At 48.7% G+C, this 24,915-nt stretch overlaps 1 protein-coding gene and 1 pseudogene across 3 annotated transcripts in view; one reads left to right on the forward strand and one right to left on the reverse strand.

The window, feature by feature from the left end:
* The window catches only part of ST3GAL3 (ST3 beta-galactoside alpha-2,3-sialyltransferase 3), a 1,489,309-nt gene that overhangs the window by 1,225,284 nt on the left and 239,110 nt on the right, over positions 1 to 24,915 (reverse strand). The gene's annotated exons all lie outside the window — the stretch shown is intronic.
* On the forward strand, positions 14,953 to 15,018 carry LOC138565216 (U6 spliceosomal RNA; annotated as a pseudogene).

A 24,915-nucleotide genomic window follows, 5' to 3' on the forward strand; every position in this document is an offset into this window, starting at 1 on the left:
GAAGTTTGTTTAGCCAGGATAATTTCTTTTTTGTACTGGGAAGCTAGTTTGCTCAGTTTTTCTTATTGTTTTCTGAGGGATATGACCTCCAGATTTTTTCACAGAGTTGTTTATCCTGTCTGACAGCCTTAAGATGGGGAGAGAACCAAGTATTCACATGTTTGCGAGGTTTACTCTTTCTCATCCTCAGAGGTGCTGTGTCATCAAGAGATGATAGCATTACTTTATTATAGAGGTCTACCTTGGTGGAAGGATCTGTGTGGTCCGGCATGGCGTTAAGGGTAGGTAAGATCAAGGGGATAAGGTTTTCAGGAGTAATGTTTCTTTTGTTTCTGGTCTGGACAGCTGGAGCTATACTGGAGCACGATACAAGGTAACGCTAAAGGCGGTTAAGAAAGAGGATGGAGTTTGAGTGAGCGTTCGATTGAAGCCGACGGGAAGTCTGCAACAAATATATAAGTAACAGTGTAATTGCGAGAAGTGCGTGGGTGAAATAAGAAATGAAAAAGGAAGCTGGATACTGAAGCAAAATGAATGAAAGGGACCAGAAGCCAGTGAGAAAAAGTGCAAGAGACACTAAAGGAAAGGACTGTACAAAAAGGATATGAGCAACCCATAAAGAATGAAACCAGTGCAAGAGTACAAGAAAGAACGAAAGAAGAGTGCAAGAAGCACAACAAGGATAAGGAATAAAGGACAGTGTAAGTGTACGTGGGAAAACAGAAAGGAATACAGGAAAGTGGAGCAGGAAGCACTTAAAGATAAAAGTGCCAGAGAAAGTAAAAGTGAGAAACAAAGAGAGGGGCAAAGGGTCAGACAGGTCACGCTGAGGAAAAGCAGAGAGCCTGGCATTTTCGAAAGCCTCTGATTCTACCCCACAAGAGGATGATATGCAAGCAAGAAACGCTGTCCATCAGAAAAAGGGCACATCCTGACCTGGCATTTGGAACCAGGGAGGCCTGCGCTTGGGGAAGGTAACCAAGCGAGATCTATTGAGAAAAGTCAACTGTGTTTTGAAAGCTGGAAGAGGCCTGAGCTTCGGGAAGGGAACCCTGAGAGGCCCATTGAAGAAACTGACTGTGTTTTTAGTATTGAAAGCCCTGGTGAGTGGATCCATCTCTGTGACACTAACCAAATTGCACCTGCTGAGAAGACCACCTGAAACCACCTTTGGTTTTGCCATTTTTGTTGACCCATTATTTCTATCCTTTTCAAAAGACTTCCCATCACATTTTTGTAAAGCATGAGGGCAAGCATACGTTTGGACAGACAGGCTTTTATTTTGGACTATTAGACAACGACGACCATAGAAACATCAGTGAAGGGAACCACCCCTTTAGAGTTAGGGCCAGTCAGGCATTCTACCAACCCAGGAACTTTAGTAAATAAAGGTTTTAAAACAAACACTTTTAAGTCTGTGTCTCTCTTGATACCATGCCAGTCTCACAAGGGGCAGAAGTAAGACTCGGACACAATGGTGGCAAGTTCTTGGATAAAGACTTATTAAAATAAGAGGGATGGAAAAAGGCATCTCCATACCTAAAGCTAAGAAGAGTTTCCCTACCTCAAAACGAAACTAGTGAAATTGTCACAAAGTCCGAAACTAAACATTCTGTCACTGTCATATCCAGAAACTATTTCTGTCCCCAACACTAATGACCGAAGATAACTGTCCAAGGCTGGTCCATTCTCAAAGTAAAACAGTGTTCTTGGTGTTTTCAATCAACAAACATGTCCCATGTTTTGCTGGTGATAAAGTGGTCCGTGGGGACATTCCAAATCTGGCTGGGATCTCTTCTGGGAACATTAAAAGGATTGATTTTATTGACCTTTATCAATCTGATCTCTCCTTAATTTATATTAACTCTAAAATAGCTTTTGATACCATCTTAAACAAGCAAGAGCGCCTTAAAACATACTCCCTTGATCTCAGGGTTTACACTGAATACAGTCGACTGGAGCAACTAGAATGGTACCCATACCTGTCACCGAAAATGTCCCTTAGAATGGAGGTGCCATGGTTCAGGAAATTCAAAACCTCAAGAAAAAGATGCCGATTTTGGGACAGAACAGCGATAGGTCTGGGCTATTGGCCTCAATGAATGCAACAAACCACGGCTAACCTGCAAACATCGTCCGCCTTAGGTTGCCGGGTTCAGTCTTCCTCATTATTACCTTGGAATACCTGTGGACACACAATTGTTCAATAACGAATGTATTGAGACAGAATGTAAGAGCAATGCCATCATTTTGTGCTTTCAAGCAGCGAGACGGGGAGAGCAAGGGCATCCCTATTGGGACTTACTAACACTCATTAGATTGTGTAAAGAAATTGATGTGGTGGGGAACGTGGATGTAGGTTTTGACATCTTAGCTATGCATGTAATTATTAAGAATCAATGTATTCAATGTATTCATTCATCGTTTGCTTGTTAGCCGCTTATACAATAAGAAAATACTGTTTTTAAAGCGCCCACAGGGCAGCGAGGGAGCAAGGGTGGGAAAAACATTAAAAATACAATATTTAAGAGCAGAGGGGGGAAAAGGGTAGAAGGGACAACCCTACTATGCCTTATGAGTATTCAGAATGTGCAAGTGCAGCAAGGAAGAGGGAAGGGGGATAAGTGCTGAGGCGTCCAAGCTCGTGGGTGAACCACAGATGAGGTGCTAGGAAAGTTCAGTGCTACACGGACTGGACCGCGGGAGGTGTAAGTACGAACCTCCAGGGCGGAGGGTGTGAAGATGTCAGTGCTGTGGGTAGACAGGAGCTAGGCAGAATTAGTGTGGGGGGGTCAGGACCCGAGGATGCATAAAGTCCCAGGACAACGATCGCAGCAACGGTGGGATTAGCAGTGAAGAGCAGAAGGGAAGGAGGAGGAAAAGAGGAAAGTCTTAAAGGAGCTTCTGGAATTTGCAAAGATCTTGCTCAAGGTGCAGAGGCAGGGGGAGGCTCTTCCATAGGAGGGAGCCCACTGAGGAAAATTGCTTATTTTGAATGCATATTGGCATTCTGGAATATGTGAGCTGGAGATGGCCCTAGACAACATCTCACAGTTTATTCATGACTGGCGCGGCACGCACTTTGGTGGTCACAGCATCCTAGCAGAGGACCTTAACACAGACTGTACGTGGGGCACAACTTGCCATTAGTGCCGGTAGGGATGTAGGATGTGGTAAGGAACTTCACAATGGGAGCATGTGGGCCAAGGGCCTGGGTGGCCTGGGTTTGACAACTGAACAGGATTACTCCTGCAACTCCACACCAGTCCACCTGGACCAACGGAGTGGCAAAGGCGATCTTGGATTATATAATCACAGACAAGTGGTTGTTTGAGAAATGTATTAATTACTAATCACCCCAGCCTTGTCTAGTGATCACTCCATCCTTGAAGTCAATTCTGACGTCCAATTGAGTACCAGCTATCAGGATGAGATTGGCCCATTATCAACTCAGCTGCTAATCGGATTTCTCAGAATCCGGATCAGTTGTTAGGGTAAATGATGCTTTGGTTCAGTGTCTGTCCTCTACCACAATGGAGTGGAAATCTAACACTTTCACGGTGGACAATTCTGAACCCTTCATGGGGGAACGGTTATCCTCTAGTCTTGGACCTAGAGGATCCAGAGGGGGGACTGTTGCTAAGAAACATACTCATGTTAACCAAATCTGTATTGTAATTAGAAAGAAAGGCTGTGAGCACCCACTAGATCAGCCAAGATGAGGGTCGACCTGAATTTGACTCAGCAAGCAGGACTGATCAGACAAGCCCGACAAACATAGTGGAATTGTCTAAGTGGTAGTCGAGCCAAAAGGTTACAATAGGATCCAGAAACAGTCCTGTGGTCCTTGCGTAAAAAAAATAAAAAAATAAATAAAAACTAATGCCATTTAGAAAACTATCAACGACCTTGATGCCACCCAGGCAACCGAGCAGATTAACTCATTGTCGGAGAAAGAGTGGGTGTCTCACTTTGCAACCTTGTACTCCCTGCCGGAGGACAGGGTAGGTGACCTGGCCTTCAACTTAGTTACTAGACAGGAAATCAGTGTTTTAAATATGAGCTATGGAAACGTTTATGAAGTGATTAGTAAGATTAGCTTCTCCCGTGCCCCGGGTCCAAAATAAGCTTTCCAACATACTCAGAAGTATGAGCGACCGCATTATCACATCACTCTCAAGGCGTGGATAACACTTCATCATTTCCGAAGTCTTTCTCATCAGCCCATATCTAAAAGAGGGAGCATGTAAACTGCTGACTCAGTGGGAAAGCAAATGTAAAGTCAAACTGGAAGAGTGTGGCAGCTCTGCCAAAACCAAATAAAAGACTCGACAATCTTGATTAGGTTGCTACTCTAGATAAAGCACTTATGTGTAAGCTGTCTGCTCACTTGCCACCAACAGCAAGAAAGCTAAATGGAATCCAGCCATTTGTTAAGAGACATCCCTCTAAAGAATTGAGATCCACTTTATTGAGGGCACGTGTAAATCTGCTGCCATCAAACGAGATAATGAAGATAAGAAGGATTTCGCCCACAAACTTTTGCCGGTTTTGTGACGTACCTTCAGAACCTGAATCACTACGACATCTGTTATTGTCTTGCCCAGGAACTCTGCGTTTTCCATCCCTCTATTTGTCTCATCATCTTGCAAAAGCCCACGTAGCGGAAGAGGAGCTCTGGTGGTCATGCCCGATTGGTGCAGCAGTAAAAATCTTGGATCAAATCTTTGCCATTACTGCCTCAGACTCAAAACGATTTCTCTGAAGGCCGGCGCGAGCTGTAAAGAAATAACACCAGTCGAACTTTGTCTAGATCAGAAAATTGTATTTCTTCTGTATGCTTCATCTTCACGACTTTCTTTGGGCGATTATAATCTCGTGAAGGCGAACAAGATCTGATCCAACCAACTACCGACAATTTCCTTAATGGACGTCGTCAGCAAAGCTTCTATTAGTATTTTGCTTTAACATCTGGAGCTGTGGGCGACCGGTATTGGGAGAATCAAGAAATGGCAGATTGGTTTTAGGAGACACATGGGCACGCCTCGGAATGGCCTCATGTTAAAAATGCATTAAAGATATGGTTTGAGCGAGAAAATTGGACTCCATCTATATGACATCTATAGACCTCTCGGCAGCCTTCGATGCCGTGGAACGTTGTAGGCTATGGTCCAAACTTAAAAACTGGGGTATCCCGAGCAGTCTTTTGCAAATGTTAATCGGGCGCCATGAAAATTCTAATATTGTAGTTTGTGAACCACACTGGGGCCTTGGCTCGTGAAATTCCTATTTTTCGTGGAGTGAGGCAGGGCAGAGTTTTGGCACCCTGCCCGTTTAATCTCTACATGGCGGACGTTGGTGACTAATTAGAGCCTGTCGCTTCAGCGACTCCTAAACTACATAGCATGATACCATTGTGGATGGCCTTTGCCGAGGACTTTTTGATTTGTTATCAAATGCCCATTGGCCTCCAACGCCTAATGGAGGGCTTTTCCTGTTTTGCGAAAGTACACTCCCTTAAGATTAAAACAAGGTAATAGGAGTGCTCACGTCTGAAAAGGACTTTGACCTTTCGCTGGTGAATTGGAACAGATCCAGTTGAGAGGGTTGAGGAACTTTTGTGGAATTTTCTGAAAACGTTCGATATTGTTCTCATTGGGGGACGAGGAAGGGGGGTGGAATGGTTGTTTGGCGGGCAGAACTACCTCTAATGTAGTAGCGGAAACAGGTTTTTTCAAAATCTCTGAAGCTTGAATGTGTTGACATGTAATTGATCTTATTGTAATTAGGAAACCGACATGGATGTTTAAATGAACCACTTTTTGATTTTAATGAGAATGTTCTTTTTTAAATTGTTAAAGGTTGAATTTTGTTTATTTAAGCAAACCACAATTAAAAAAAAAAGAAAAACTGCTGCTAAATAATATTCTAAAATACAGGATTCCAATGCCAGGGTCGCACTCTCTCCCCTAGACGTCTTGTTATCTTAAGTTACTTTATAATCCACAAAGAATTGGCTCTCGATTTCGCAGGCCTTATGTCCTACCAGCTTGGCACACTCCGCTACCAAGCGTAGTATTCCTCTTATCCGTTCCAAGGTCCTTGACCCTCATGTTCCCAGTTTCACATATGGGTGCAAGACCCAGACTCGCAAACGTGGCTTGGATCTTGTTCCTGCCAAGTCAGTGTGTTCTCATGAGTTCTCTTTTCGCTCACAGGCTGCCAGACCCTCTGGGCTGTAAACTTTGGCTTTTCATATGGGTGCGAGTCTCAGACTCGCACTGCTGAGTTGTATCTGCTTGGTTCACTATTCTGCCAAGTATACACTGTCTCTTTCATTTTAGGGTCCCAGACCCTCTATTTTGGGTGCGGGTGCCAGACTCGCACTGTTGCGTTGTATCTACTTGGTCACTCTCCTGCAAGTATACAACAGCCTTTTATTCACTTCACGGTCTGAGGCCCTCTCTTTACAGTTCCTGAGATCACCACTCACAACTCACAACTCACGGGCAACCTGCGTCCACGTTTGCTTCCTTCTCAGCTATATCTCTTCTGGTGGCTCTGGTAGGGTTCAGGCGACCAGCGGGTTCTGCAGAGGCTCTGCTGACTGGCGCCTTTCTCCAGCTGCGGGGTCTGACTTTTCTGCACTTCCCGAGAGGCTGCGGCTTGCATCTGCTATTTCCGTGCATAGCTTCTGCTATTCCTCTTCGGGGGAAGTCTCTCTCCCTCTCGCATCTCTCTTGCGGGTTGGGCTGAGCCTGAGCTTTAACTCCTTCAAAACTCCCGCATGGGATAGAAGTATTGTTTTGGGCCAATCATAGACCTCCAGAAGCTAGGCCGCTCGTTCTGCTCCTCACGAGTGATCCTAGGACTTGCAGCTATCTTTTTCATCCCATCACCCGCCTTCAAGCTACATAAAGGATATTTTGTATTTTCTGATTTTTCAGAGTGGTCATGTAGATTAGATTGATTAAGTGGACAACAAAACATATCAGTTCTATCCAGGAAGGGGGAAGAGGGATTTAGAGAAGGAGTTAGTGGTATTAACGCGGATTGATACCACTCTCTGGTGATGGATGTCCCCGATCCTACAGGGGGATTCCTCTCCCATGTGATCCTCTCTTGGTACACCACCCCCAGGGCGGCTATTGGACTGTGGGCGCTCCGCCCTGGTACTGTGGGAAAGAGTCTACCCAAAGGGTCAACATCCTCAAATTTGCCACACCTCACAGTAGCAAAACCTTAATGTGGTGAAACCTCAATGTGGCAAAATGTAAATATGGCAAAATCTCAGAGGCAAAAGTCAAATGTGGTGGAACCTGTGAGGGCTCAGAAATGTGAGGCTGACAACTTTGTGAAGGTTTTTCAAAAGATGTCATTTTCTTAACTCAAAAGGGTGGCGAGGATTTACCTGCCAAAAACAAACTAAAGGAAGTACTCTGACAAAGGATATCTGCCCCTCACACTTATACGTAGAGTAACTCAACAAGGCAATGCATGGCAGTTCAAAGGCAACACAATAATAGTTACATTCATAACGTGGGATACTCCGGGTGAAGTCCCCTTCCACAGATTCTGCTCCACAGTTCCAAAAAGAAACAAGTACATCTTGGTTTGCAACACAGTTCCAATAAAGTTCTTTGTAACTCCAATTTGATAACCAAAGGTTCCATCACTCCAGTGATTCAACCAAGAAAGTTGTTTCTCTTCCTCTTACAAGGGTAAGATTCAAGATGATCTTCTTCACATAAACAAATAATATTTCCTTAGTTCAACAGTTGCATCATAAATTGTCTTTGCCAGGATGCTTTGCCACAGCATATTCTTTCTGAAGATATATAACACTTCTGCAGCAGTTTTATACAGTTCTTTCTTCCGCAATGAAAGTCTGTCAGACTAACGTCTTAACACCACAAAAGCACTTCAACATCTACCTGGTTTACTCCCATGCCTGGCCTACTACTTCAAAGATTCGTTGATCGGGTATACTCCCCTGCCCGAACAGTAATTCACAAACAACAAGTGCCTCTGTGGGTAAGATCAGCTTACAACAGCTTTGCAGTGTTCATATAAACAATGCTTCAGGGAAAGCAAGATTCACATTGGTGCTCTTTAGTACCATTGTGTACTATTCAAAACCACTGCAGGTTATGCTCCTCTCCTTCTAAATAACCTTTTCCAGAAGGGCAGCCTTCTTGCCACACTTGAATCCCAGCTGCGTGAACAACCAAACAATGACAATGATATGTTTTTATTCTGCTTCTTCCTTGGCTTTGGCAATGTGGGTTTATACCAGCTTTTGTTACATGCTTCTTCTTCTTCAAATATGGGCAATAAGCTTTACAACCATCGAGCTTTCATTAGTCCCCTCCTGCCTTTGATTTGGCTTTATTTTGGCTTGGGTAATGGTTGTCTGCATTAGGCTTTAAAAGTCTTGCCCCATCTTGTTGCTGGATTCTCAATAAACTTGCATGCTTATAGACAGTCATTTGGTTTCTAAAAATACTGTTTTCTGTGGTTTCTGATAGTTCGGTATTCAAAATTGCCTTTGACTTTACGCTCACTCACACACGGGTGTTTTCTACTCTGCAAAAACCTGTAGCGAGCATGCCCGTAGTTGCGGAGCGCACAGGGGCCACTATCAGCAGGTGAACTCACTGTGTAAGACGTGCGCTTCCGATTCCTTTGCTGCTCACAGGTATGCTGCTTCAGTGGCTCCCCACGAGCCATCAATCTGCTGCTTTTGGGTCGTTACCACCTGCGCCACTTGTAAAAGGAGCTTTGTTTGCTCCTCTGGAGGCTCTCTGGTGCTTGCTGGCCACCGGAGACATCCTGGTGGGGAAGAAAACGTTCAAAGCTTTCACTTCCCGCTGGGCAGCCTCTGCAAAACAGGTCTTCATAGGGCAACCTTCCTTCTCTCACGCTTCCCACTGTGCGGCGTCTGCAATTAAAGCTTCTGGAAGAAAAGACCCCATCAGGACCAGCTACTTTTCTCTGCTCAACAGTGGTCTGGCATCTTCTCCCTCCTTCAGGTTCTGCTTCTTACGTGGTTCTTCCTTCTCACTAATGGCCTGCACCTGAGGGTGCCTTTTAAGCCTCCCAGTCTCCCCCTTAGGTGCGAGTCCTTACCACTTACAAGCTGACCACTTCTGACGTTTTGTTCCTCTTTCGCCCTCTTCCGGGTCCCAGTACTTGGGGAATTATGGGACTTGAAATCCTCAGTGACAGTTAGTGCTATACATGCAAATCGGGGTTAATGGCGCTCGCGCTGTGGATACAAAGCTACCTTTCACTGCGGCTCAGGTGCAGCCGGACTGACTTTTCACGGAATGTAGAACGTCATAGGCACATTTCTAATACATAGCTCAGACATGACAAATAGAATCCTCCGCTCAGTACTGTGCAGTCAACTATATGCATTATTCTATGGGCAACGGGGGCTTCCGATATGGACGAGCGTTTTTATTTTATGAAAGCGGAACTTTCAGGTCAGAGGTTTTGCTATTTGCTTTCCACCCGATTACAAATTCGTGACACAGTTTTCATTCACCTCACAAGTACAGCAAGTTCCTCCAGCACTCAGGGGCCACTGTTGCAATATAGGACAGTAGGCAACCACACTCCAGACCAACACTTTAGTATGTACACCATAACACCGATCTAGGAGTGCACTTTTACCAGTGCACACACCAGAGGAGGTAGTATGGCCACACACCAGGACCTACCGGACAAGAGCACTGAGCATTAGAATGGCACATGGTGGAGATCTTTCGCTTTTGTACCTGCACATTGGTTTCTCTAAACGTTGTCCATTTTGTTGTCTTTTTGTCTTGTGGCTCATCACTGTGATTCATGGTTTGTACACGATCTCCGCTTATCTTACTTTGCATTTTATTGTGTTCATTTCTATTTTATTTTGTATGTGATTTTATCTAATTCTACCTTTGAGAGCTCTTAGCGTGGCTTACTGACACGTGATTTTTGTCTAATCAAATTATGCACCTGGTTAATGTGGGCATGACGTTGGGGATGTTTTGTGGAAATGGGGTGCCCTCCTTACATATACATACATTTTTGTACACCTGGACCTGTACCGATCACCTGATTGCCCTCATTATTTTCTGTTGGTATTTTCCGATTGATTTGTTCGGTTTTTTTGCACAAGGGGCGGCTGATATGCTTGGTTTACACCATGAAGAAGATCAGGGTGAGAGATGCCCCGATGAAGGACTGAGTTAAAGTTCGAAATGCATTGGCCCTCTGTGCACCTACATGAATAAGCAACAGAATTAATCATGTTTTCATGCAAATATTGGAATTGATAATAACATTGGTAAATTCATCATCACCATGAAACAGGAATAGATATTTTTCAACGTTTTCAGCAAAACCACTAAGTGGATCTCATGGAGTGCAGCCCTCACCGGCGGCTAGATAACCTTGCTCCTATTTTGCAAAGCCCTATTTTTCTGCCCAGCACTGAGGCACTAACGAGAGGGTGTGCACCCCCTCATATATTATTAAATGAAAGCTAAGATTTAATTGAACAATTCTCAAGAGAGAACAGAAGCCTCAGTGGTGCCCACCCACCAATCACATGAAAGTTCCTTTTTCTCCCTTCCTCAGTTTTGCAATAAGCCATTAGAAGGTTGGGATCTCTGGGGAAGTTTAACAAGGGGGTTTCCGATTCCTCCTGACCTGCCCGCCACCCCCTCATTTGACCCTCCTGCAGAACATCTTCCCCAGTGCCAGGATCAGAAAGCATCTGCCTTCCCCTGGCCATGCGAGAAGGTTTCCAGGCCAGGTTACTAGGGGATCATCAAGGATCCATCACAAACTACACAGCAGCAAAATCTCACAGAAGAAAAACCCAATGTACTACACGTGAAAGCAGAGAAGGATTGGTTTGCTACCAGGCAAGCGTTCTGGGTGTGTGGGGAAAAGTCTGGTGCATTACTGGCTAAAGGGCAGGAGAGGGAGAAGGGGAGGCCAGTGCGATTTATGGCAGATGGCACTGGGGGGCTCTTGGCAAGAAAGGAAGACCGGTGCGGTGCTTTCCGCAGATTCTAGGAGTCGTTCTATTGTGATGATGAACACATTGACGAGGCTGCCTGTTTTCCTAGGTCTGATCAATATTCCCCAGGTAGACGACAGATATTACGGTTCAGGAGACCATAGAATCAATGGGATTGAGGATGTTGGGTACGTGTCCTGGGCGGACGAGTTTCCAATTCAGTTCTATGCTGCATTCCGTTCCTCGGTTGCACCCTTCATGGTGAGACTATTTGCAGAGATCATTAGTTGTGACGGGGTGGCTTCCCCCCACCAAACCAGAGGAGGATCACTCCATGTGTGGAAACTATGGACCCATGTCTCTATTGAATACGGATGTTGTGCTCCCGGCTAAGAGTTATGCTGAGAGAATGAATCCTGTATTACCGAAACTGGTCCACCGGAACCAGGTGGGTGTTGGCTTTGGCAGGAACAGTTATGGCAATTTAAGGGATCTCCTGGATAATTGTACATCTTAAAAAGTAATTCCCATGAAGCCTACGATGCGGTTAGTATTGACGTGGAGGAAGCCGCCCAGGCACTGCCCCTCTCTGAGCAATTACCGCAAGTCGCCGACTGACCTACAGGGTTCCCACCTCCAGCCCAGCAGTGGGAGCCTGCCAGGCACTGCCCCTCTCCAAGCAATTACCAGAACTCACTGACTGACCTACAGGGTTCCCAGCTCCAGCCCCAGCCCCAGCCCCAGCCCCAGCCCCAGCAGTGGGAGCCTCCCAGGTACTTCCCCTCTCTCTATGAGCAATTACCGCAAGTCGCTGACTGACCTACAGGGTTCCCAGCTCCAGCCGCAGCAGTGGGAGCCTCCCAGGTACTTCCCCTCTCTGAGCAATTACTGCAAGTCGCTGACTGACCTACAGGGCCCCCAGCTCCAGCCCCAGCAGTGGGAGCCGCACAGGGAAATCCCCTCTCTAAGCAATTACCAGAACTCACTAACTGACCTACAGGGTTCCCACCTCCAGCCCAGCAGTGGGAGCCTGCCAGGCACTGCCCCTCTACAAGCAATTACCAGAACTCACAGACTGACCTACAGGGTTCCCAGCTCCAGTCTCAGCCCCAGCCCCAGCAATGGGAGCCTCCCAGGTACTTCCCCTCTCTCTGAGCAATTACTGCAAGTCGCTGACTGACCTACAGGGCTGCCAGCTCCAGCCCCAGCAGTGGGAGCCGCACGGGGAAATCCCCTCTCTAAGCAATTACCAGAACTCACTGACTGACCTACAGGGTTCCCAGCTCCAGCCGCAGCAGTGGGAGCCTGCCAGGCACTGGCCCTCTCCAAGCAATTACCAGAACTCACTGACTGACCTACAGGGTTCCCAGCTCCAGTCTCAGCCCCAGCCCCAGCAGTGGGAGCCGCCCAGGCACTGCCCCTCTCTGAGCAATTACCGCAAGTCGCCGACTGACCTACAGGGTTCCCACCTCCAGCCCAGCAGTGGGAGCCTGCCAGGCACTGCCCCTCTCCAAGCAATTACCAGAACTCACTGACTGACCTACGGGTTCCCAGCCCCAGCAGTGGGAGTCGCCCACGCACTTTTCCTCTCTAAGCAATTACCAGAACTCACTGACTGACCTACAGGGTTCCCACCTCCAGCCCAGCAGAGGGAGCCTGCCAGGCACTGCCCCTCTGCAGGCAATTACCAGAACTCACTGACTGACCTACAGGGCTCCCAGCTCCAGCCCAGCAGTGGAAGCCGCACAGGGAAATCCCCTCTCTAAGCAATTACCAGAACTCACTGACTGACCTACAGGGTTCCCACCTCCAGCCCAGCAGTGGGAGCCTGCCAGGCACTGCCCCTCTCCAAGCAATTACCAGAACTCACTGACTGACCTACGGGTTCCAAGCTCCAGCCCCAGCAGTGGGAGTCGCCCAAGCACTTTTCCTCTCTAAGCAATTACCAGAACTCACTGACTGACCTACAGGGTTCCCAGCTCCAGTCTCAGCCCCAGCCCCAGCAGTGGGAGCCTCCCAGGTACTTCCCCTCTCTCTATGAGCAATTACTGCAAGTCGATGACAGAGCTCCAGCCCCAGCAGTGGGAGCCGCACGGGGAAATCCCCTCTCTCTGAGCAATTTGCCCCAGGCCCCGTGCAGTACAAAGTACGGCACGATGGAGGGCCTGGGGGGTTAGGCGCAGGGTGGGGGAAACAGAACGGCGCGAAATACAAGGGGAGGGGCAGCCAAGCGGCGCCCCCACCCTCAGCGTTGCTAGGGAAACCACACACGGAGGGGGGAAAGGTGTGAGGAAAGCAACAGGGGGGCAGGAGGAAGTCCAGCCCCCCCCCAGAGGGACAACAAAGGGCCAGTGGGGTATAAGTACCCCAAGGAAATGCAGGATGGGCACAACCAGGCAAGGAGCTCACCTCACTCGGGTAAGCTCCTAAGGCCTGGAAAAGGGGGAGAAGGAAACGTTTTTGCCTCTACGGGCTTATTTCATTACCTCCTTCATTTAAAGGACCAAGTTTGCCTCTGCGGGCTTATCTGGTGCGGGTCTGCAGGAAAGCGAGCAGCGCGGCGTGGCATGGAAAGGAGGACTCACCGCGGCGGGGAGCAGCAACCAGGAAGCTACGCGGGCATCAGGCACGGGGAGCGGGCGGCGTGCGGCGGGCTCCAGCTGGAAGAGGCGGCCGAGTGAAAGCGGAGGATCAAGGACACGACCGCGTGCAGCAGAGGAGCCGCCACAGGAACGCCGCAGACCAGACCAGGAAGAAGCAGGACGACGAAGCGGGCGCATCAGAAGATCGTCCCGGGTAGACCGAAAGCAAGACGGAGTGACGGCAAGACAAGGGGGCGTGGCCGAAGGGAGGAAAAAGTTCAACAAGGAGCAGACGCGCTGGGGATTTAAAGAAACAGCCCCGCACGAGAGGTCACGAGGCTGGTGGCACAAAGCACTAAGTGCCCAGACCAGTAATCGGAAAGGGGAGGTTCGGGCCAGACCCCCGGAAGATCGCCAAAATTCTAAAAGGGCTATAAATAAAAAACAGGAAAAATAGATAACGAAATGTATTTTTTCAAAAATGGCCAATGGGCCAGGAAAGCGGCAAACGAATAAAAACAGTCCGATTTACCCTCAGCTTCGCACGGAGGCAGCAGCTGGCAAGGATCGAATGCTGCCACGAGAACGTAAAACAGGCCAGTCACTGAATGGACAGCGCAGTGTGCGTTCAGTGCACACATTGGAAGCAGGACGACACGGAGCAGACCAGGAGCATGGGGGGCGGGGGGGGCAGCGTCAGGTCAGTTCACAGCTCCGAGAGGGAGCCAACAAACAATGCCCCAGGCCCCGTGCAGTACAAAGGACGGCACGATGGAGGGCCTGGGGGGTAGGGGGGTTTTAAGAATGGTGTCGCATGTGGCGCGACGATATGCATACATTTTATGACACAGTTGCTGTGATGGCATGCCCCTCTTGCGGCCACGGCGGTTTATGGCCACTGTGCAGGTATTTGGATGGAAATGTTGCTTGGATGGCAGGCCCCCTTTTGCGACCACGGCACCATGGGCGCACCAGTGACTAGCACTTGTTAAAACTGTCGTGGGAAAGGGGCTCCTGGTGTACTTAGGAGTGAGGATGGGAGTGGTAGCACCCTCTGGCCCTAAGTGGGAGTCAAGGGTGTTATTGGTAGCCATGCGCATGTAGTAAAATAAGGAAAGTTAACGAATGGAGGTAAATATTAGGGACCGAGTTGATGAGGCTGCCCCTGTTTTCCCTTTGGTGCATGGGGACTTCTCTCCTTTCTGTGCCGAGGGTGATAGCACGGGCCGCATCAGGCACGGTGGATCCGACAATCAGTAGGGGGTTTGCTGGGGAAGCCCGCATTTAGGAGATCAAGCTGGTTAGGGCAGCGTCCGCCCAGCAGACAATTAAGCACCTGAAGCAAGGAAAGGCACGCCGAGAAGATTAGCATGGCCCCTGCGCAAGGATGACACGCACATTCGTGAAGCGTTCCATATTTTAAAAGCACCCGTGGCACAATCAGTAAATGCAGTCAGCAGTAAGCATTAAAGGGGCAGTACGTGCCAAATTAGAACAACGGTCGGAACAGGCAACACGGGAAGCCAGACAGGGGCCCGGTGAAAGAAGACAGGAGGAACAAGGCGAGCGAAGGCAAGTCTACAGGAAAGCCAGAAGAGGCAAAAGTCGGGAATGACGGAAGAAAGAACAAGAAGAGCGCAAGAATTCAGCGCATGGGCCAAAAAGGCAGAAAAAGACCATGGGGCCAAATGGGTGCTGGATGTGATGCAAAAGGAAGAAAGGGCTAGGGCAATGTCGCCCCTGCTGCTAGAGGATTCCACGGACAGCAACGAGGAAGCCGCGGTACCCCAAGGACAGAAGAGGGCAAGAGAAGTGGCGGAAGAGTCGCAGAAGCCAGAGAAGAACATGCTAGACCCAAGAGGGGCACAGGAGCAGCTGGAGGCGCTGTTGAGGAGGCAAAGGAAAGGTATTGTTAAAAGGGATAACAGAGTTGGGGGAATAATGCTAAAAAGGTGAAAGGCATGCAGCACGGCTCAGGGTAAGTCGCCCAGAACCTTGGAGCATGGAGCACAATGGGTGCTGGATGTAATGAATAAGGATGAAAAGGCAAGGGCAAGGTCGCCTTTGCTGCTAAAGGAGTCCAGCAGCAGCAAGGAGGAATACCACAAGGCCAAAGGAGGCCGAGAGAAGACCCAAGAGGGGCACAGGAGCAGCCGGAAGCGCCGTTGAGGAGGCAAAGGAAAGGTACGGGGAAAAGAGATAACAGAGTTGGGGGAAAATTGGTAAAAAGGTTAAAAGCATGCAGCACGGCTCAGGGTAAGTCGCCCAGAACCCGTGGAGGGAAGGTTAAGAAGCAAGAGGCACAGGGAAAAGCAAGGGGTAACGTCTTCAGAGACGAAAAGTAGCGAAGGTAAAGAGGGGGGCCATTTAAAGGCATGAGTGAATAGGAAGGGAGTAGTGAGCAATAACGAACAGAAAAGGGGGGCCTGGACCAGTGGGCAACAGGGTTCCCATACGACAGAGGGTGGCACAAGGAAGTACGCCAGGGTCTTTTCACCAGGGAACGACCACCAGCTTACCGGTGACACCGGGAGGGGTCACCACTGTAGCAATACAAGGGGCAGAAGCAGTAATGGCGAAATATGGCAGGCCCTCAGTCGTTAAGGACGCCCAAGGCCGGTCCATGAAGGCACAATCATGGTATATGGATGAGAAAGTGAAGGAGAAAACATGGTGAAAAAAAAAAAAAAATGCATTGATATTTTTTCATTAATGAGTTGGCAAAAGAGAGGTCAAAACGTAGCAGTAGAGGACATGAAGGAGGATGAGAAGGGATTATTAAAAGGGCACCAGTAGCAAGGACCCCCCTTTTATAAGGGGAGGGCGGCTTTCCAAAGATTGTACATTGTTATATTGCAGAAATACACAGATGACGGGGTGTCACTTGTAACATACCAACAGAAAGTCTTAAAGGTCTACAAAGCATTTGGGCATAATGGGAAAATAATGATAGAAGAAAAGACAGGTACAAACATCAAGATACGATAATAACGACAAGGAATCATTTGAGGTCAGGGGAACAGAACCTGTGGGGCAGTCAATAGGGGACACAAAGAGGACGGCAGAGTAGCAAACCACCAACGGTGCAAAAGGGGTGGCAGGGGAGATAGCGTGAAAAGCATAGCTGGGAGCATGGAGCACAAGAGGAAGGGTAGGAAAGGGGAAATGCCAAAGTGTCCATTAAGCTTACACGAATAAAGCATCGGGAAAAGGAGAATATGGCCGCGTAGATGGCAGGAAAATAACACCCACACCGGGAAAAGGCAAGGGTTCCACGAATAAAGCTCCGGAAATAATTAAGAGGTTAGCCATAAAGCTGACTGGAAAAGGAAAATATGGCCACAGGTTGGCAGGAAAATAACGCCCATACCGGGAAAGGCATGGGTTCCACGAATGAGCACAGGAAATAAGGAAAGGGTTAGCCATAGGTTTGGCTGGAAAAGGTAAATATGGCCAGGTGTATGGCAAGAAATTAACACCCACACCCGAAAAGGCATGGGTGCCACGGGAGGAGAAGCGGAAATAGCAACAAAGAGGTCAGAGAAATAGGTAAAACCAAAGGAACCAGGGCGAGTCAAAGAGAATCAGGACAGGAACGTACAAAACGGGTAAGCAGTACAAAAAGCAGGTAAATAGGTGATAGCGGAAACAGGACAAGACGTAGGTAAAATGTCAATGGCCAACAGGGGCGATTGCTGTTAAAAAAGCATTGGCCCAGGGTAAAAGGAAAAGATGGGCAGCAGCACATTTGTCTGCGGCCGCAGATACCACAAAGGTGGCCGGGGTGACGGACCCAACAAATAGCACTCGGATAAGGAATGCAATGAGGGGTTGGGCAAGATTGCAAGAGCAGGGTGGGATGCAGCGGAATTTGGGACCCACCCGTTCTGAACAGGGGCAAGCCACTTCAGCATGGGCAAGAGGCCTGGGAGCGAAAGGCGCAAAGAAAGTTGGGGGGGGTCGAGGTAATCCACCTTGGGGGTAGTGACCTGGCCAAAACAGATAGGGGCGGATTGATGCGCAACATGTGCGAGTCATCAAGGGCTATAGCTCATTGCTGGTGGGAAACCAAAATTTCGGAGATATTTACACGCAGAGTCTAGTACGGGGCGCGCAGGATGCAGGCCATTGAAACTACAAGGAAAAAGCTAAACAAGGCAGTGGAAAGTTATAGTAGGAGTACAGGGCCCCAGTTTATAAAGCATGGCTTATCACAGAACATTCCGGAGAGGCGCCACCAAGACGGCACACACCTATCCAGCTAAGGGATGGGACAATTTTCAGATAATATTCTCAGAGCCTTAGCAGCGCGAGGATGCAGTTAGGAGCGCGTTTTTGGGGGGACATGAGCGCGGCCGAGGCGGCACCCACTCAGGTGTGGCGGCACGTGTCCAGGAACGGATGCCCCAGGGTAACTAAGACGAGCCAAGGAGAAGGCTGGGCATCTACAACCCCTGGACACGAAGTGCCCAAAAAGCGAGTTGGTTTTATTCTGTGTTTGTTATGATTATTATTTGGTGTTATTTTCTGTAGAAAATAAACAAGCCTACGGCCTATAATTTTTCCACAAACAAAAACCTGTCTGTACTATTCTTTCGGGGGAATAGGGTAATAGGAATAAGAGCGACGGGGGGGCCCCCACTACTCAGCCTATGCCCCAGGCCCCGTGCAGTACAAAGTACGGCACGATGGAGGGCCTGGGGGGTTAGGCGCAGGATGGGGGAAACAGAACGGCACGAAATACAAGGGGAGGGGCAGCCAAGCGGCGCCCCCACCCTCAGCGTTGCTAGGGAAACCACACACGGAGGGGGGAAAGGTGTGAGGAAAGCAACAGGGGGGCAGGAGGAAGTCCAGACCCCCCAGAGGGACAACAAAGGGCCAGGGGGGTATAAGTACCCCAAGGAAATGCAGGATGGGCACAACCAGGCAAGGAGCTCACCTCACTCGGGTAAGCTCCTAAGGCCTGGAAAAGGGGGAGAAGGAAACGTTTTGCCACCCAAACCACCCAGCAGCAAAAAAAAAAAATAAAAAAACAAAAAAGGAAAGGAGACAGAACAAGGAACAGGAACGCCGAGTACTTTCTTCGGTACACGGTAGAAGAAAGTCGTAGGCGGCGGCACGTGTCCAGGAACGGATGCCCCAGGGTAACTAAGACGAGCCGAGGAGAAGGCTGGGCATCTACAACCCCTGGACACGAAGTGCCCAAAAAGCGAGTTGGTGTTATTCTGTGTTTGTTATGATTATTATTTGGTGTTATTTTCTGTAGAAAATAAACAAGCCTACGGCCTATAATTTTTCCACAAACAAAAACCTGTCTGTACTATTCTTTCGGGGGAATAGGGTAATAGGAATAAGAGCGACGGGGGGGCCCCCACTACTCAGCCTAACCACAACGGACTGCCCTACCTGGTTCTCAGCTCCAGGCTCATCAGTGGGCATAAACTGTAGTTGCGAGAGTAGCGCTATGATAGAACTACTATAACAGTAGGCGCTTTATCACAAAACAATTTCTACTGCTTATATGATTTCTGCAGAACATTAAGACTCGCCGAGATGTTGGTTCGGCCCTCGACGGCTCATAGTGGGGGGTGCATGGAAACATGGGCCACTCGACACCAATGTCGTGCATGTGAGTGAGCCTTACGTGAAATGCGGTGAGTGACAAGCACACACTCTGATACGCAGAAAGCAGTACTCCAACAAGACGCACTCAGCACTAGTCTGTGTGTGATATGCTGGCTGTACCCTGAGTGAGAAATGATATTAGTCCTCAGCTGAAACATTTGCACCACACGCCCACGTGTTGACATGACAATACTTGTTTTCTACAGGACTTCTGATGCCAGGAGACACATACTGCTCCTAAACCAAGTGGCAAAAGGCGCACCGGGTTCAGTCATTTTTAATACACCAGGAGCTCGTCAACGGATGCAATTAGGCCATTAACTCTCTGAAGACTTTTGAAATAACACTGGCAGGCCCTTCTCACAGGACAAAGTTGATGTTACTAGCTCCAAGAGATTAGATGGGGGGTTATTTTTGGTGGGAGGTTCAGGGAGTTGGCCATATGGATTTGCATGGCATGGGGCGGTTAAGGGGTGTGTAAATAACCAGCCACAAATGCGTGCTCCACGCCTCCCTTCCCTTCCCAAGACAATAGTTTTGGGTTTATAGACAGAGCTTAGAGTCTCACCTAATATCCAAAACGAAATAGGACAATTTAAAAGAGCTGTGTGTTCACCAGCATTTTAACCGGGCAGCTTTTAAGGAAATGAGCAGGGCGGATCGAATTAGAATGCAGGCTAGCTTAATGAAGAGTCTGATAACAATTTACTTGTTTTTTTAAGTAATTGTGATGAAAGAACAGGACATACGATAAAAAGGGGAACTCTACACTTAACAAAATATGTTGGGTTGGGGGGAAAAACCTGTTCGGTGAAGATAATCCCCTGTAACTGAATAGGATGGACAGGAGAAATGTGAACAGAAGCGGGCATGGTTCGGTGAGGTGGTGGTCTACTGAAGAGGGCCTGGTTCAGTGAGGTGGGGGTCTGAAGAGGGCCTGGTTCAGTGAGGTGGTGGTCTACTGAAGAGGGCCTGATTCAGTGAGGTGGTGGTCTACTGAAGAGGGCCTGATTCAGTGTGGTGGTGTCTACTGAAGAGGGCCTGGTTCAGTGAGGTGGTGGTCTACTGAAGAGGGCCTGGTTCGGTGAGGTGGTGGTCTACTGAAGAGGGCCTGATTCAGTGAGGTGGTGGTCTACTGAAGAGGGCCTGGTTCAGTGAGGTGGTGTCTACTGAAGAGGGCCTGGTTCAGTGAGGTGGTGGTCTACTGAACAGGGCCTGGTTCGGTGAAGAGGTGATCTGAAGAGGGCCTGGTTCGGTGAGGAGGTGGTCTGAAGAGGGCCTGGTTCAGTGAGGAGGTGGTCTGAAGAGAGCCTGGTTCGGTGAGGAGGTGGTCTGAAGAGAGCCTGGTTCGGTGAGGAGGTAGTCTGAAGAGGGCCTGGTTCAGTGAGGAGTTGGTCTGAAGAGGGCCTGGTTCAGTGAGGAGTTGGTCTGAAGAAGGCCTGGTTCAGTGAGGAGTTGGTCTGAAGAGGGCCTGGTTCAGTGAGGTGGTGTCTACTGAAGATGGCCTGGTTCAGTGAGGTGGTGGTCTACTGAAGAGGGCCTGGTTCGGTAAGGAGGTGATCTGAAGAGGGCCTGGTTCGGTGAGGAGGTGATCTGAAGAGGGTCTGGTTCGGTGAGGAGGTGGTCTGAAGAGGGCCTGGTTTGGTGAGGAGGTGGTCTGAAGAGGGCCTGGTTCGGTGAGGAGGTGATCTGAAGAGGGCCTGGTTCGGTGAGGAGGTGGTCTGAAGAGGGCCTGGTTCGGTGAGGAGGTGGTCTACTGAAGAGGGCCTGGTTCGGTGAGGAGGTGATCTGAAGAGGGCTTGGTTCAGTGAGGTGGTGGTCTACTGAAGAGGGCCTGGTTCAGTGAGGTGGTGGTCTACTGAAGAGGGCCTCGTTCGGTGAGGAGGTGATCTGAAGAGGGCCTGGTTCAGTGAGGTGGTGGTCAACTGCAGAGGGCCTGGTTCGGTGAGGAGGTGATCTGAAGAGGGCCTGGTTCGGTGAGGAGGTGGTCTGAAGAGGGCCTGCTTCGGTGAGGGCTTCTCAGTATTATTATATTATGAACTGGTTGTGATGTACATTTTCTTTCCAGTAAACAGGTTTGTGTCATTAGTATTCTGTAATGTATTTGATGGTGGGTGTTCCAATCAGCATTGCCCCGGGACGCCCGTATGAAGGCCTTAACCCCGCCACCCCTCTGTACCTTGAATGAACACTCGGACACAGATCTTCATGTCTCGGACTCCCGGCACGCCCTGGCGTGTGGCGGGACCGCCCCTTTTATTTATATCAACGCGCAACGGGAGAAAGTTGCTGTCGCGCCACATGACCACATCACATTGAGGTTATTTGTCTGGTTATCTTGCTTGCATAGGTTTTTGATTAATAAAATACTTTGTACTTGTGTGTACTGGGAACGTTGTGACCTGAGCTCCAATGATGTAGGGACTTTTACACAATGTGTTGAATAATTCACAAGTATGAATAGTGTGGGGATTGAGCTCCTATGAAACCATTTTGTGTTAATCAAAGGAACCAACACTATGTACCATCAAAACAGAGATTGCACACTTATTTGAACAGAATAGGTAGTGTTGGTGTGAGCACCTGTGGGCTCTGTGACAGGCTTAAATAATAAACCGCCCCCGGCCTTCAACCTTGCCATTAAAAGGTAGCATCTCCAATATGGGTCCCTTTCTCCAAGCTCCCCGCTCGCTCTGGCGTGTTGCCGTATTGATTCCAGCGGCTCCGCGGCTTCGCGGTTCCAGCGGTCCCGTAGTGCAGTGGACTGAAGAAACCGACACGCTGTTACTCGGCGGCGAGTGTCAGTGGAAGACTCTTTGCCACCTTGAGCAGCCTTGGCAGCCTTGCCAGCCTTGCCAGCCTTGCCAGCCCTCGCGGTAAGCACTTAGGATTCAGACTTAATTTCTGGATAGTTCTGCACCACGTGTACGTTTGGCTGGTGCTCCCGTTGCTTTTTGCATTGTTTAAATCTGCTGTTGCTGCATATCTTGCTGATTTCGCTTGCCCAGCCCTGGCTGTGTAATTTGGGGTCATCATGTCCGCTAATAAGAAGAGCAATATTGATGGCATGCTGAGTAGACCGCAGGAACAGTCTGAAGGGGCCTCTCAGGGCTTTCTGGCCTCTTCCCCTCCGACCAACAGAGACCGTGTTTCGGAGGTCTTGCCACTCAGTACTCGCAGGAGACCAAGATTGCGTGATAGACCTCCTGCCACTATAATGCCGACAAAATAAAAATCTTGCTTACTCAAAAAAAACGCCCAGCCAGGAACCATGTAGTTCCACCGTTAAAACTGGCCCCCTAGAACTTGTGTCACCAGAATGCCTACAAAAACCTAGCACTGTTGAGACCATGGTGCCAGTTTTGACCCCAGTTAAAACCCCATGCTTGGGAACATTTATGAATTACACTGGTAATAACCAAGGCCACACTCCCCAAAGTCGGGCCAGGCATATTTTAGCTCAATTTGAGCACATCGACCCCTCGCAATGGTCTGCTTTTATGGCCAGTATAGCCAAAGAGCTACTTCTATGTAAGGACCCTTTTGACCTTGGTCTTCTGGCTGACGCCCTGAATGACTGGGTGGCGGACATGCGACCGCCTAAAGTGAATACTGCGGCACAAATAGTTCAGCTGTTTAGTCTTCCAGCCCCCCCTCAGATATTAAAGGTTAACAATGCATGTCAAGTCTGTATTCGTAAGGAGATTAGAGATCAAGTCGTACAAACTGATGTTTGTAGCGAGAGGCCACCTAATTCCACCAAGCTTATTTTAGACAGCAGGAAGAATATAACAACCCCCAATTTGCCCCCCAAGAGCCTAATACAGGATTTAGCGCTCTCATTGCCCCATACACAGGATACAATGCTTCTCCAAGTGCCCTCTGACCAGAAATCTGACCAAGAAACGGCCAATCCTCCCACAACGATGAAAGCTAATTGCGAGTCTCTACCCATATGGAACATTCCCCTAAAAAAGTCACAAATGCCAACAATAAAGGACATAAATATGCACGATTTCATCATGGACCAAACAAATGGCATTATAACCAACATTCGCAAAATAGAAGGAAAAGAGACTAAAGAAGGTTTGCGCAATAAGGTTCTTGCCTGGTTGCGGCAGAGAACTGGACTTGGTGCGGTTAGACTCTCCGATTTAAAAATCCTGCGCAGAATGGACCAGAGTGACTGGTGCTCTCAACCTAACAGTGATTGTGTCTTAGTGGGCTGTGGGGGCAGGACCCTACCTGCATTTCTCAGCTGTTCTAAATATTTACCCAGAGGGCCCTCGAGTTGTAATCTAATCCTCTGATGAACGTTTAGGGTACACTTTGCTGTTTTTCCTTACCCACCACTTAAGTTACGGACCTTTTACACCCTTTTGAGTTTGTTGAAATTTTCTGAATTAATTTTGAATCTCTCATACTGAATGTATTATTTCTGTTCTTACTTTTCTTGTCTGTATGTATGTTGTTCGTTTGTAAGTGCCCGTAAGCCTTTGGGTACCTTGGTGCGCTATATCAAGTAAATAAACAAACATACTGGCTACGCCCCAACGCAGAGTTGAGGGCTTTCTCGAGACAGAGGAAGGCCAGCGAGAAGGCCCAGGCAGTAGTTTGCTGAGCACGAGGGTGGAGATTAGAGTGTTCAGAGAGTGGCGAGTAAGAAATTGACACATTTTCTGAATGTTGAGAAGGTTAATCCGAGCAGCAGAGGTGGTGCGGTGATGAACTTCTGCGGTCGGAGGAGGTCGTATGAGAGAGTGCACGCTTGCGGGGAGTTGGTTTCATGCTAGCATGTTTTCTGTGTTTTATACACATGTGAATTGAGATGGGTGTGGGCCGGCACGAGGAGTCGCCGCAGTTTGGCAGCTTGTATGGCGAATGCACAAAGTTGTGTGCAATGGATCTGCTCCACGTGCTCTCGAATAACTGAGGGCTGAATTTAAACTTCAAACACCGACGTGAGACACAAGTATTTCCGGTAAGCGGATTGTAGATATGATATGATATATGACCCCCTACAAGTAACTGCGAAGGTCCCCAGGGAAGGGCAGTCCTCCCAGACCAAGACTCCTCTCCTGCTGCGATGGCTTAGTCCCACTAGAACATGGCAGAATGGAACGCAGCTCAGAGAAATGCCAGTGGTTATGATTCATTCAAAACATTCCATCGCTCATTTTTTTTTTTTGAGGTTGACTGAGTCTGGGCGGCAAGGGGGCAGGCCCAATTCCTGTAGCCAAGACTAACATACTGGGGTCACCACGGTCAGGTCGATTTCCTGCAGGGTTTAATCACACGTGGTTCAAACACATCATTTGCAATAAAACAGGAGTTAAAGTAAGGCCTCTTCCTCTCATCCGGTGAGAGGACACGGGAGGATAGCTCAAGGGCAACGCGCTCACCTCGCAAGCAAGAGACGCGGAGCAACACAGGTTCGATCCCGGGTCCGCGCTTAGAAACCTCTGGGTATTTAAGCGCGTTATAAATAACCTATCATATCATCAAAGTGGCTGCGAGAACAGGTTACAGTGGAGTCTTGCTTGGGCCAAAGCCCCCTCCACAGAACGGGGGATACATATTGGTAGCAGCACCGACTGAGGCGAATCCAGAAAAGTAGCCACGTGAGCAAAGGCAGAGCTGGAGACCTCGTACGTTCGTTTGCGTCGTCAGAGAGTCCACGTAGCACCGGAGCAC

The sequence above is a fragment of the Ambystoma mexicanum genome, chromosome 1q, assembly GCF_040938575.1.
Source record: "Ambystoma mexicanum isolate Mex_15411 chromosome 1q, UKY_AmexF1_1, whole genome shotgun sequence".
Lineage (NCBI taxonomy): Eukaryota > Metazoa > Chordata > Amphibia > Caudata > Ambystomatidae > Ambystoma > Ambystoma mexicanum.